The sequence below is a fragment of the Blennius ocellaris genome, assembly GCF_963422515.1.
Source record: "Blennius ocellaris genome assembly, chromosome: 12".
Lineage (NCBI taxonomy): Eukaryota > Metazoa > Chordata > Actinopteri > Blenniiformes > Blenniidae > Blennius > Blennius ocellaris.
In genome coordinates, this window is record NC_137661.1 from 19,028,933 (window position 1) to 19,042,351 (window position 13,419).

Here is a 13,419-nt window from a genome sequence, read left to right on the forward strand (position 1 = left end):
CCTGCACGTGGACAGTGTCTTAACAATTTGTCCCAGAAAGCCTCGCTGTGGCTCCTCAGCCTGAAAGGTCAGGGGTCGATTAGGAGGATTGAACCACGATCACTCAGAGGGGGAATCGACCAGGAGAGCCATTACAAACCACAAGTGAAGCTTCCACGATATAAAAGAAAGGAGACGTTTCTGTTTCATAAACCTGAGAACAAACACCACAGGAGGTCGAGTGTGTGTGTGTGTGTGTGTGTGTGTGTGTGTGTGTGTGTGTGTGTGTGTGTGTGTGTGTGTGTGTGTGTGTGTGTGTGTGTGTGTGTGTGTGTGTGTGTGTGTGTGTATTTGGCACATGGTTCGTTGCAGATGGAGAACCCCTGCTAAGGTTTTGTCACTGTTTTTGTCACTTCCCCCGTACACACACACACACACACACACACACACACACACACACACACACACACACACACACACACACACACACACACACACACACACACACACACACACAGAGAGAGCAGATAATCAATAGGTCTGAACTACAAAAACCTGCCGAAATCCAGCTTCTGTGAAAATTTCACAGGGGGGTTGGGCACAGTGACTGCATTATGGAATATACTCGTCCACCACCACCATCATAGCTTTACAGTTGGTCTGTAGTCTGTTTTCTTCATATACCCTTATGAAAACAAAAAGAATGAATTTAAACTGCAATTTTTTAGCTACTTCAATGTTTCATTGTTCATCATGAATAGATTCTTTTTTTGGCACAAACCTCCTCAAATAGCTACACCTTTCCAAAAATGTGTTATTGTTGTTATAACTTGATCTTGAAAATACTGTAAACTCCTGGATAAGGTGGACAATTCTTGAAACAATAGTTTGAGAGCATAATCAGGATGAGACAGTAAATGTGGCTTGATTCATGCAGTGTGATGACATGTCAGCAAACATCCTTTTTTTTTTTTTTAAACACATAAAGCGTCAAAACTCACAAGTGGGGTACTTTTGAATTGTGTAATTTTGTAATATGTGATGACATGTGATAACGTATGTTAAATAGGAACATACCAAATGCATTTTAGAAAGAAACATAAAACAATACATTAATTTTGCTATAGATTGCTGAGTTTAGTCATTTCATGTCATCTGAGGCACATGTGAAACAATATTCACACAGAGCATAATAGGTTTGCTTTAGATTTCCTTTATCAGAATTGTTCTAAGTCCCGGCTCAAGCCTGGCTCTTTGCAGTTTGAGTTATGGAATTAAATATGGTCCTAAAATATGAGTGCTGTCCATGTCCATGAAATACTTACTTTTTAACTATTGACACAAGATCTTAAAATGTCTAATGGGCTATTTCAAGTGAGCAAATTTCTTCACTTCATAAAATTGATGTCAAGATATGGCTCGATTAGAAATCGTATATAAAGAAATAGTTTCAAACTTTAGAGCGCTATATATTCACATTAAACTGCAGCAGATCCTGGAAGTCACTATATGACACCTCAAGTTATTACATTAGCAAGATATTATTCATATAAAATTCAAAGTCAGTCAAGAAATGGTCAGTTAAGAGAGGTCTGCTTAATTTTAATGAAATGACCCAGATCACAACAGCTTATTTTCACTCCTGCTGTGCTCTGTGTCAGTATTTCTTATATTTGGCTACTCATACCCTCAGTGGTTCCCAATCTTTTTTCCACGGACCCCAAGATTGTCATTAAAGGTTTTTGTGCCTCATTACAGGTCGTCACTCAGACGGTTGTTTCCAAATATTTTTGAAGGCATAGCACACATGCATTTTTAACATTTAGTGCAGGTTTTTATTTATTTGTGTTTTAATTTCTGCAAAAAAAAACCCCAAAAACCTGTCAAGCACTGGCGAGCATGTTTCAAAGGTGCATATTCCTCAAAGAACCATTGTTACTGTGATGCATGTCTCAGGAGTTTCTTGTTTGTTTTTAAGTTTATAGTCAGAAGTCGTGCCTCAAAAATTAATTTGCCAGATGCTCACATATTTGCATGTCAGAACTAATTTTCTGGCCTGCAGCCGTTTTGGACATCCACCTGGACAACTGTCCCAGAAGGGCCTCTCATGGGTGAGTGGTGAGCTGGCATCTGGACCCAAAAACTGGAGCTCACGTGGGCTGCTAATAATGCAAAGGTGGGCTGCAAGTGGCACAATTGTCCAATAACCGCCCCACGAGAATCTCCTTCTTTGTGCCCGTTAAAGGAATCCATGTGAAGACTGTGAAGTTGCCAGGCAACCTGCCAGGACACATGAAGCTGGCGCTCCCAGAGCATTTAACTCGCACGAAAACACAACTTGTCATTTTTACGCCTCACACATTGTTCGGATTAAAGTAAAAAGAAAAAGCTTTCGTGAGCAGCAAAACTGCTGGTAGTTGGGTTTGTCTTAACCTCTTGAAGCCACCGAACAAACCTGCTTCCATGTTTTCATTATGTTCAGCTAAACCAGGTGGCTGCAGGTTGTATTCATAGTTAATGGGCAGATGGGAGAGTGAAATCAGTCTCATCATCTAACACCCTGCATTAAAGCATTGCAGCTTTTTCCTCACTGGAGCATTTCAGACCTTTTGTTCGCGTATTTGAGGTTCTGATTATCTCTGAAAATGCCTGTAGTTACTTTTGTGATTCTGTTTAAAATCACCTTGGGTTTACATTTTCTTTTTGAGTTTTTCTTGTACCCTGCACCCCTGATATAACAAAACGTATCTAGCCTTTGTTGCATGCTCAGATTGTTGGAGGATTATCTTCACCTCTTGTCACTGATAAGACTTAAGACCCTCTGTTACCTCCCTCAGCCATCTTTGCTGCTCCTCCTCCACAGTGGCTCTTGCTCTCTGCATTTTTGTCACCTCTGTTTCTGGGTTATGCCCCACGAGGCGGGATTAGTGGTTAACAAACTAACTTTAGGCTTAACCCTGGCTGGCTGTGTGGTCCCAGCACAGCGAGTCACTTCTCACTCTGTGCATATCACCATGGTAACTTTTGCAGCGCTCCTAACCTGCAGGCTATCAGATCCAAGTATACAGAAGTCTGAGTCCTCAAACATCAACACTCACAAATGGGGACGTTGCTATTCAGAGACCTTTCAGTCAAGCAGGGTACACTGGTTTGTTTTTATGTGTGTGTGTTGTACCTGTTTGTGTTTCTGATAAAACTAAAGTCAGTTTTATCTCTGCCTCTACTGCAAAGCATCTGCCAAATTACTAAAGCTGTATATTAATTAAAAATAGAGCCGCAGTTACATTTACTTGATTTTTCTTATGTGTTGTAGGACTTCATTTCCAACTTTCGTGCAAAAAAACCCAATTACTTCTAAATCAATGTATTTTGCATTGCTACCTTGCATATTTGCAACAGTTTAGCAATTTTCATTATGTTTGTCATCCCCAATTAAATATTTTAAAATCTTGTGTCTGCTGGGAAATTGCATCAATTTATACTGGGCCCTGATTGCCATTCCATACTTGACGGATACAGCAAATGCATCTGACATTTTCTGTGACAATAAATTAATGCAATTTAAAGTTAGAAGAGTTAAATGGAGATTCTTGGGACAATTGTGAGTTATTCCACAGTTATGCAGTATTGCCTACAGGCAATATTCAGACAACTAATCCTTTTAATAAATGGTCAATTTGAGGTTTTTTTTCACTTTTGATATAGCATGTTGTAATCTGTTAAAGTTACTGATTATCTAACACATTTCAACATGCCATTACATTAACCTACAGACAACAAACCTAACTCCCCCTGCCCTAAATCCTGTTGTGTTAGGTCATGTTTTTGTAATCTATTTTAAGATATAAAAAGATTTTTACTAATTGAACATATAACATGAATTAGAATATATCTATCTATCTATCTATCTATCTATCTATCTATCTATCTATCTATCTATCTATCTATCTATCTATCTATCTATCTATCTATCTATCTATCTATCTATCTATCTATCTATCTATCTATCCACCAGTTCAGGGCAGTGGAATATTGGAGACAATTTGACTGCATTGAACACATTTATATCAAGAAATTTCTCCGTTCAAAAACGTGTTCTGTGATATTTTTCGGTGATATGTGCATATCCTCACTTGGCAGCCTCCGTTTAGAAAAACCTCTGAAAGCCCTGCACATGAACTGTGTCGCAGCCTCAAGGGGGTCCTAAACCAATGGCTGAGTTGCTGGTTGATGATGTAGGTTTGCTCGCAATGGTTTAGCAGTTACTTCGGTGTGCAGAAGAGGAACAAAAGTACCACAGTACCGGTTTAAAGCAGCTGTGTGACACCAAGAGGCCGTAGATGCCAGAAGAAAAAAACAAAACAAAAAAATCCAAATCCTCAACATGACTATGAACTGAGCTTCAGTGAAAAGTGCACCTGCTGTGCTTGGATGATGAAGTTGAGGCAGTTTTCTTGTTGTTTGTTTACTTATTGGAAATGATAAACATTTAGCCTTCACTATCTGCAGTTTGCCTCAACAATCTCCTCTAGGTTTGGCAACATAATCAGAATAAAGCTTGACAGATATATTGCTTATTTTTTATTCATTACAAGGGTTTGTTTTTGAGAAAAGAGCGTCAATAATTTTTTTTTTTGCTTAAAAAAAAAAAAATCAATTTCTTTGCAGCATTTTTCTTGTTTGCAATTTCTGTCCAGTTTTTTTTTTGCCTCGGTTATTGGAAAATTAAATTATATCTTATTGTAGATGCCTGAAGAAAAACAGTTTCTGTCTGTTGGTGCTTTTTGATCGTAAAGACACACTATTAAAGTCTACAGTTCATTTAGGTGACCCACTGAAGAATATTTTGCCAGGAGTGACAAGGGACATTATTTTGAAACATTTGTCTGAAGAAGTTAAAACTCGGTCTCTGAATAAAGGTGATGGATATTAGAAGTCAAAATGCTGTGTCATGTGAAATTGCTGTATGGCTGGTTTGAGTGTACTGAGGTAAATAGACTGATGCTTCTTGAAGGTAAATCAGTCACCGTGGTCTATTCCAAACTTTATGAGCTGTGGGCACTTGTACAGATTGTCTTGATGAGTTGAGTGATTAATGCTTGTGCTGCTGTCATCCGAGAGACACGACGTTCAGGCTTAGGAAAGCGCCGCAGCACACTCATTTCACACTCCCTCATTTTCGGTATAGTGGGGGGGGGGGGGTAGGGGTTAACACTCTCATTCTGGAGTGAGAATACACTCAGCTAAGCTCACTTAGCTTTGACCACACATGTTGGAGCATCTCCAGCCTGGGTTGGAAAAAGCAATATAGAAGAATGATAAATGGATTCAGAAATAGTGCATTAAGTTGTATCGGTTGTGTGAACTGGCTGGACAAAGCTTGTCTGCATCTTTCAAGTATCGATTTGCTTGGCCTGTTTTTGTGGCAAACAAGCAGTTGATGATCGCTGTAGTTCCCAATCAAACGAGCTCTGCTGCTCGGCATTGCAGACGGGACCCTTCGTAAACCGAGCAGGGTATGTCAGGAATTAAAATGACATGGTGCCTCTTAGTGGTCGTAAATCATTTAGTTTAGGAAGACAACATTTGGCATTCTTTGGGGCCTAACTAATTTTAATAAAGCAGGAAATGGGCATAAACGTGAGGCACATCTGTCGACTGCTGCAGCAATTAACAGGTTCTTGAGTTGTGATGCCGTTTCTCTGGCAGGGTTCCTCGCTCATCTCTGTGCTGAAATTTTCTGCTCCACTTTGAGCGAGGTTCTCTAATTAAGTCATTAAAAAGCAGAGCATTTGCACAATATGCTCTGCTGCCTTCATTACAAAACACAATCACTCGTGATTTATTCACTGACTATGAGGGAGCGTCGGATTTCATTTGTTGGCTGTAGATGTGTTTGTGCGAACATTAAGGGAGCTCACTCTTTTTTTTTTTTTCAAATTGTCTTGTGTTTTCCTCTCAAAAAGCACAGAGATAGACATTCATGCTTCCACAGCTTTGAATTACTAAGAGACTGGAGCATAATAGAGCTCTTAGTGTTACATCTAAGAAGCTGGACACACTTTAGTAGCAGCATTACAGAGCAAATACACTGTAATTGCAATATTTCTGGACGGAAACAATACAAGTTAACAAGTAAATATTGACTATTAATATAAGATATGAGTGTGAATTATTCAGAACGTGTTTTCTAAGGCAAGATATAGCTACACAATAGTTGTGCTGCCCAAAGGCAGTAGGTTACAATGCATATGTTTAACTACAACACTGTATAGTCATGTAGCAGTTAAAAACGGCAATGGTTTCCTTCCTACCATGTGTAGTTCCTGCGATGGGCAGGATTTACGAACTATGCCTCCTTCGACTTCATGCATCAGCAGTTAGAATCCCTGCTTGCTCATGATGCGGTTGGAGGCCCAAAGGACCTGACTTGCTCACCCCTGCTCGGTGTGCAGTCGTACCACCACCACAACCACACGCCTGCCTTCTGCTTTCAGCAAAGCAAGGAAATGGGCCTGTAGTAATGACTGGCGCACTGACTGGCCTCGCAGGAACCTACAGTGTGAAGGGAGGCTGGAGCGTATCATTTCATGATGAGGTCATGGGGATTTGGCCTGAGGAATAGCAGGAGGGTCTCACGGTTCAGGGAATTTCACTTGTATGTACAGGTTCAGGTTGTCGTGTGAGTCGAGAACAATACAAGAAAATTTACACTGATAAGACAAGCTTTGGCTATTCTTTTTTTTTTTTAAGAGGCGAGTTTTGCAGGTACACACCACTGCATAGAAATATCATTTAAGACTGGTTCTGGCTTTTGTTCTTTGAAGTTGCTGTTTTCACCGCTCACTAGTTCCAGCTGTCTAAACAAGGAGGAGAACTGATCCTCAAACTCGGTATTCCAACAGGCTAGCCTGGGTGCTTGCAAGACCCAACCTCCCGTCCTCTTAATCTCTTTGTCTCACTTTATTCACAGGAACACACCTTGTGAACATGAGCAGCCAAGCATCGGAGCAGCACTTCACAGACCCTCCTCCTCCCTGTTCTCTCAAGGTAAGAGGAGGCAATGCTCAGAGATCTCTCCTGCAGTATTTGTCAGTTGTTGTTTTTTTTCATGTAAAACTGGATCATTGAAGGCTGATGTTCTGGAAACATATTGGCTTTCCTTAATACTGTGCTTTCCGCCAAATAGAGAAGGGCACTTTTAAGTGCTGAGGCTTTAGCTTCATTTACCTGTTATATCTGACAGTGACGTGCTGCAATTATAATAATTCAAGTTTGCCATGAATAGAAGCTGAATTCATTCATATTAATAAAGCACAATAATTCTCTTTTTGTTAATACATTTCTTTGATGCTCACAAAAGTCTGCAATTTATACAACAGAAGCTTATGGGAGGATAAAGTGAGCCACTGTTATTTGCTGGGGTTTTTATAGTTTCTCTACACATAAAATATTGTTCAATAGATATTCACATTGACATTTATACATTCTACTTTATGATAGCCCGACTGAAATACAAAGAAAGGTACCAGTACTCAAGAATATCTTTTGCTGGATTATAACTTGTACTGGCCCTTTCTCAAATAGGTTTAATAAATGTTCGTGTTTAAACAAGTGTGTAAACACAAACAAATGTGTGTGTACATGTCATGCTAAGTCTGATTCAGTGAGTATTAATAATACAAATAAAAAAAAACTAAAGGAAATTGTTGCACAAACAACTGTGGGCAATTTCTAAAACAATTTACAGTGTATTTTTGTGTTCACATTTTAGCAAAACACATGAATGAAAAGCAGAATTTATGCAAGTTATGACCCACAGATATATGTTGGTCCAGAGCACTCTACAACTTTAATGTAACTAGCTAACTAACTAACCTATTCGCCAACCAACCATCATGTTGTGTCCAAACACAATGCACACCAATAGTCAGCTTCATTTATTTATTTTTTTTTTAACTTTATGTGCACCTCATAAAACAACAAAACAAAATTACCTTTCTTTTTTATGTCATTGTAATGATGCCTGTCACTTTTAGTGGCATTTCTTATAATTTCTCTTGAATAGAAAGCAGAAACAATATAGTTTGTCCCAATTTATACTTGTCACTTTTGATTGAGAGTCATTTTTTTTCCAAGCATGAGGTAACCGTTCACATATAAAGAAGACAGTCATGTAAGAAAAAGATAAGTGAATTATTGGGACATAAAAAGTTAAAACTTGGTGATATTAGCCTGCTCTCTTGGTTTTTAATGAACCTACCACAAAGCTAGAGCAGGACTTGAACAGCATTCAGAGAGACTTTGGTTGCACCTGGACACAACCTTGGCAAATCGTTTAAAAAACAATTTAAACAATATAGCAGCTTCCATTTGAAGCTTTCATTCCCATTAAAGCTGGTTGTTTCTTCTCATATGTGACAGACGGGAGTTTGCGTGAGTGTGTATGTGTTTTTGTGTGTTCTTGTGTGCGTATGTGCAAAGCTGCATATGCGGTCGATAGGGTAAGTGTGTTGTGCTAATGGAAGTATGTTTACATGTGTGTCAGGTTAGTTGTTCTGCCATAGAGCAGAAAGCAGCCAGGGAATGTGCTGCGATGTTTGTGTGCAGGTTGATGGGGTTAGATGTATTATTTGCTTGCACAGCACAGTTTGTGTGTCGACGTGGGTGTGTGTATGTTGAAGTGTTTAGCTGCTGTCAGATGGGCTTCCTCTTTAATCTGTGCAGACAGCTTTGTAATTGGAGCATGGCTTGGAGACGGGAGGACCTGGAGCTGATAGCACACCCTCAGTCTGAAAGATGAAGAAATAATAGAGGTGGAGGATGGGTGCTTGCATTGGGGTTTTTGTGGTGGTGGGGTGGTTGTTGGGGGAGCACATGCAGGGACCTGGGTTTGAGGGGGTCATAGTCTGTCTCGGAGGCAAGAGCTTCATTGTTTGTGTCGATTCTCTCAATCTGTATGTGTTCGCCCAATCAATCTGGTCAAACCCAATTGAGTGCCCATCTGAATGGATTCCAAAGGCATTCATGAACGCTGGCCCCCATTTTCATTTCAATGTATTTCAGCCGCATTTCAAATAGTTTCACTTCCAATTTTCCTCCACCACGGGCACCTCCATAATCTGCTCCTTTCCTCCGGTCCCAGCCTTCTCCTCCCAGGAGTACACCACCCCGCAGGAGATGAACTCACTAGACAGGTGCCATACTGCTCAGAATGACAATTTGCCTTTTGGAAATCAGCCTCTGGCTCCATTGTGTTCCCTGAAATTGAGTTAGGCCATCAGCACTCAACAGCTATGCCCTGTTCGTTCCTCCTCCCGCCCTCCCTCCCTCCCTCCCTGCCTCCCTCTCTCTGTCACTGTCAGGCCCTTTAATGTTAAAGGTAGTGGAGGAGAGTGCTTGCACTAAAAATATGCTCACAATAAGAGTGTATTTTAGAATGGGTAACCATGACATACTGTGAAACCTTTGGAAGATTTCTGTCATCGAAGTTGTAATAAAAAGATCGGTTCTCAGAACATCATCCGGTGAAAGAATTCATTTTTATCTGTGAAAAGTGGTATCAGTGCAATCCTATTGCCTGCTTTTACCTGATTGGGATGGAAGAGTAGTAGCCATACGTTTACAATAAAATGAACTGACAGTACTTTCAAAGCACTTGAGACCCAGTGCAGTTGTGCTGCTAAAGGAAAAGCTTGAGCTTCCTGAAGAAACTACCTATTGCTGCTATAATGTCTAGTAAAGCTTACTGGCAGAAGGTTTTCAGACATTATTAATGATTAGGTCAGGCAGTATGTAGAGAGCTACTTGCTGGCCAATGGAGACAGGGTCCCTGGTCAAGCCTAATTAACGACTGCATTTAAAGCAAATGAGTTATCCATCAAGAGGAACAGTTGAATGATCCATCCATCTCAGGTCTTCCTGCAGTACTTTAAATTACACTGTATTGCACAGGTAGCACTGCTAACCTCGTTACTGTTACACTGGAGCATGAGTAGTGCATTGACAGCAAAGTAAAAGTAGAAAATGTGAGTAATGCTGCAGTCAGTAATTGTAGGACAGCATGCAACTGTGGGAGCTGGTATTGTTTGTGGCCACTCTGAGCTTTCATATATTTTCCAGTGTCTTCTAAAGCAATGGTTCTTTGCCTTGCAGTGAAAGATAAAGATACAACTTGTAGTTAATATGACTAATATCAAACGCTTTATATCTGTGTTTGTAAAGATGGGGTCACTTTGTTTAGCTGAATTTAGCTGCTGTCACTAATTTCCAAGAAGAACTGAGATTTTATTGTGCTGTTAAATGTTTGATCACACACTAATGCACATTTCATTTACAGAACATGCAGGTACAAAAGGGCAAGCAATGAGAGAGAATATTCTTAAGGGAATAGAGGCTAGGGCTGTCAGCTCAGAGCCACTTAACTACATGTCCTCAGATTTACATGTCATTGTTCCTCAGTGATTTAATCCTCGTGTCTTATGCAAGTGGCATTAACTCACACCAGTATGGTAAGGTGTTTTTTTTTTTTTTTTTAACTTGGCACTTAGGTTGAAAATGTAACTACTTCCACTAAAATGCATTCAGAAAAAAAGCACTTGTCTTCTTTGTTTACTTGAGATTAAATATTTATTGATACATTAAGCCTGTTTTTTTTTCTATATGCATGCTTTGATTTATACTGATAGGAATTCAGGTATTCAATTTCCTTTCACTGCACTTATCAACCACAGTCATTCCTGTTGGGATTGCACAGTTGTAAAAGTCAGTTGAAGTAATTTTTGAAGTGGTGAAATTGTGCAAAACCACAGCAAGAAAACTTTTAACAATGTTTATTAACACAAATGTTTATTGAGAAATTATGTCATTATTCAATCTTCATTTTGATAGATTAAGTACATGCATTTATTTTGATTGAGTGATCTAAACACGGTAAAAACAAGACAAGACTCGTCTTACCTTCGTTGTCAAAGACACAAAACGGCAATACTCGCTATAGTGACTACAAGTCTAAACAAAACTCCCAACGAACTGCTGTCTTCACCAAATTACACAAGCAAATTATTATATGAATGTAGTGTTTTTAAGAACCGTTACTTAAAATATACCGACCACAAATACTCAGACATATAGATATGTTATCCTGGCACTATCAACTGTGCGACAGCATTTTTCTTTTACCATCTCCCTACATGATTCAGGATTGGCCTTTATCCATAGACTGTTTGCTCTCATGTGTCTCGCTGCAGCCATTATTTGCAGTAAAGATGTACCAAAAGGAAATTTGCATTGCACCTTTTGTAGTACTATTATAGTGAATGGTATACTGGTAGATAATTGGTGGCCATGAATAATGCAAATTTTTATGTAAATTGCTTCCAGAGCAGCCTTCTTGAAGGAGAAGGGATCTTATGTTGGAGAGTTGTGAAGAATGATTCTAAAATATAAAAAAGACTACAGATATAGGTAGAGAAGAACAGTAGGATTTAAATCAACTTTCTGTCAGTGTGACCGAAATGAAAGCATGGTATTACCCGTGTTCTTCAGCCTTGCACAGCTCCTGAATTGGTGTGATTCTGTTCATCTCACTAAGTGGGAATTGATGTATTAAGTTTTAAGTTTTTTTTGTAAATCAACTTTCTAACTGAAATCGGAAAAGGATTTACAATGGTTGACAACAAAAAAACTAGCCTGGAAAACTGCCATCTTGAGTATAAGTGGAAATGAGCCATGAATTAATTACCTGTCTTCTTTCAGCATTTTTCTATGCGTGAGCGGGGATTCTTTGCCTTGTATTTGGTCGATAGCCTATTTTATTCAGCAGATGCACTGCGAGGGTTATTTATATGGTTTTTTTTTTTCTTGGGAAAAAAAAAACTGCATTGTTAGTTTGGACCATTACGTTCCATACCTGTGTAATCGCGATGTGCTTGGCTGTGCTGCTTCCTGTATCAGACCTGACTGAAAAGATAACTGGAATCGAGGGTACAATCTGTTCTTTCATGTCTAACAGTTACAGCTGGATTTTGTGACTGTTCTCCTTCAGCACTGCTTCACAATAAAGGATTTCTGTTGATGTAAGCGCTACCTCTGCCACTCTGCTGCTGTCAAACACGTTATCATCCTCGACGGCATTATCCCATACGAGCCCCCTCGGCTGCATTTTCAAAACTGGATAATTGTATTTTTCTGGTTTGTTTACATTTCCGATTTTTCTTGCAGTATGCAGGTGGTGGAATGTAAACGCAATTACCAGAGAAGTGAATGGGAATGCTCTTGACCAAAGTAATACATCACTGTCAACCAGGACTGAGGTCTGCTGGTAAAATATGATTTTCTCTCTATGTGTAGAAATAAGTTCCCAACACTGTGAAATGAAAATAAACTACTATATTTGCCAGCCACGGCCCATTTGCCAGATGGTGGATAGTGGGTAAATTAATAAAAAAAAAAAAAAGGAGAAATAACTCAACGTACCTCACTCCTGCAGGAAGTAGAGTAAAGAATATGCTTGATCCACAAAAAGGCAAAAGTATTACAGATGGATGTGGAACTTCAGGATTTGATGTTCTCCTCCCGCGAATAAGATTATGTAGACAAATTATATTTGCAGTTTCATCTCTGGCCCCCCAGAAGGGGGTTTGTGAATGTGTTTTTGCATTGGGACCTGCTCAGCAATGCTCAATTGGCCTTGCTGCAACACAGAATGAGGTTTTAAACTGTTGTAGTGGTGCAGAAAAACTCTGAAGTGCACATGTACATTACCCGGAATGAGCACAAGCAGTCTTATTGCCACTTTCTCACTTTATTTTTCATAACTTTGCTGTGAAAAATGCTGTAAAACACTAATAGCCAAGCTGCAGACATTTTAATATGTTGATGGTCAATGAACTTTGTCAAATAATTGAAGCTCAGCGGTAAATAATGTCCTCTTTCTTGCTCTTTTTGGCTCATGTCCTTTATGCCTCCACACTGTCTTGTCCACAGGCCATTTCCTTCCATACGACCTGTAAAAACCTTACAAGGGGCAGTAACCTCAATGGCGCTCATTTAAAGATATTACTATGCTTAAGAGCAATACTATACATTTTACTGTGTACTCTTGCTTCTCTTCTTGAACCCACCTTTATGCAATTAACTCTGTATGTACATGCATTTATTGTTATTGTGGGCCCTTAATTCTGTTGAAACACCTTCATCATGACTGCTTGTCACCTTTGTGAGGACAAATGTCAAGACTCAGACAAAGTCACTGCATTGCAGTACTGATGGAGGCATCAATCTGATTATAGACTTACAAACTAGGACTCATGTCATTTTGGTGACAAAATTAAAAGGCCCAGTAGAGGAAATTAACTCTTCAGAAGAAGACGCCTTGTAAGATCAGTCTAAGATTGGGCTTTATTAAGATCTGTGGAGCTGGGAGGACCCAAATTCATG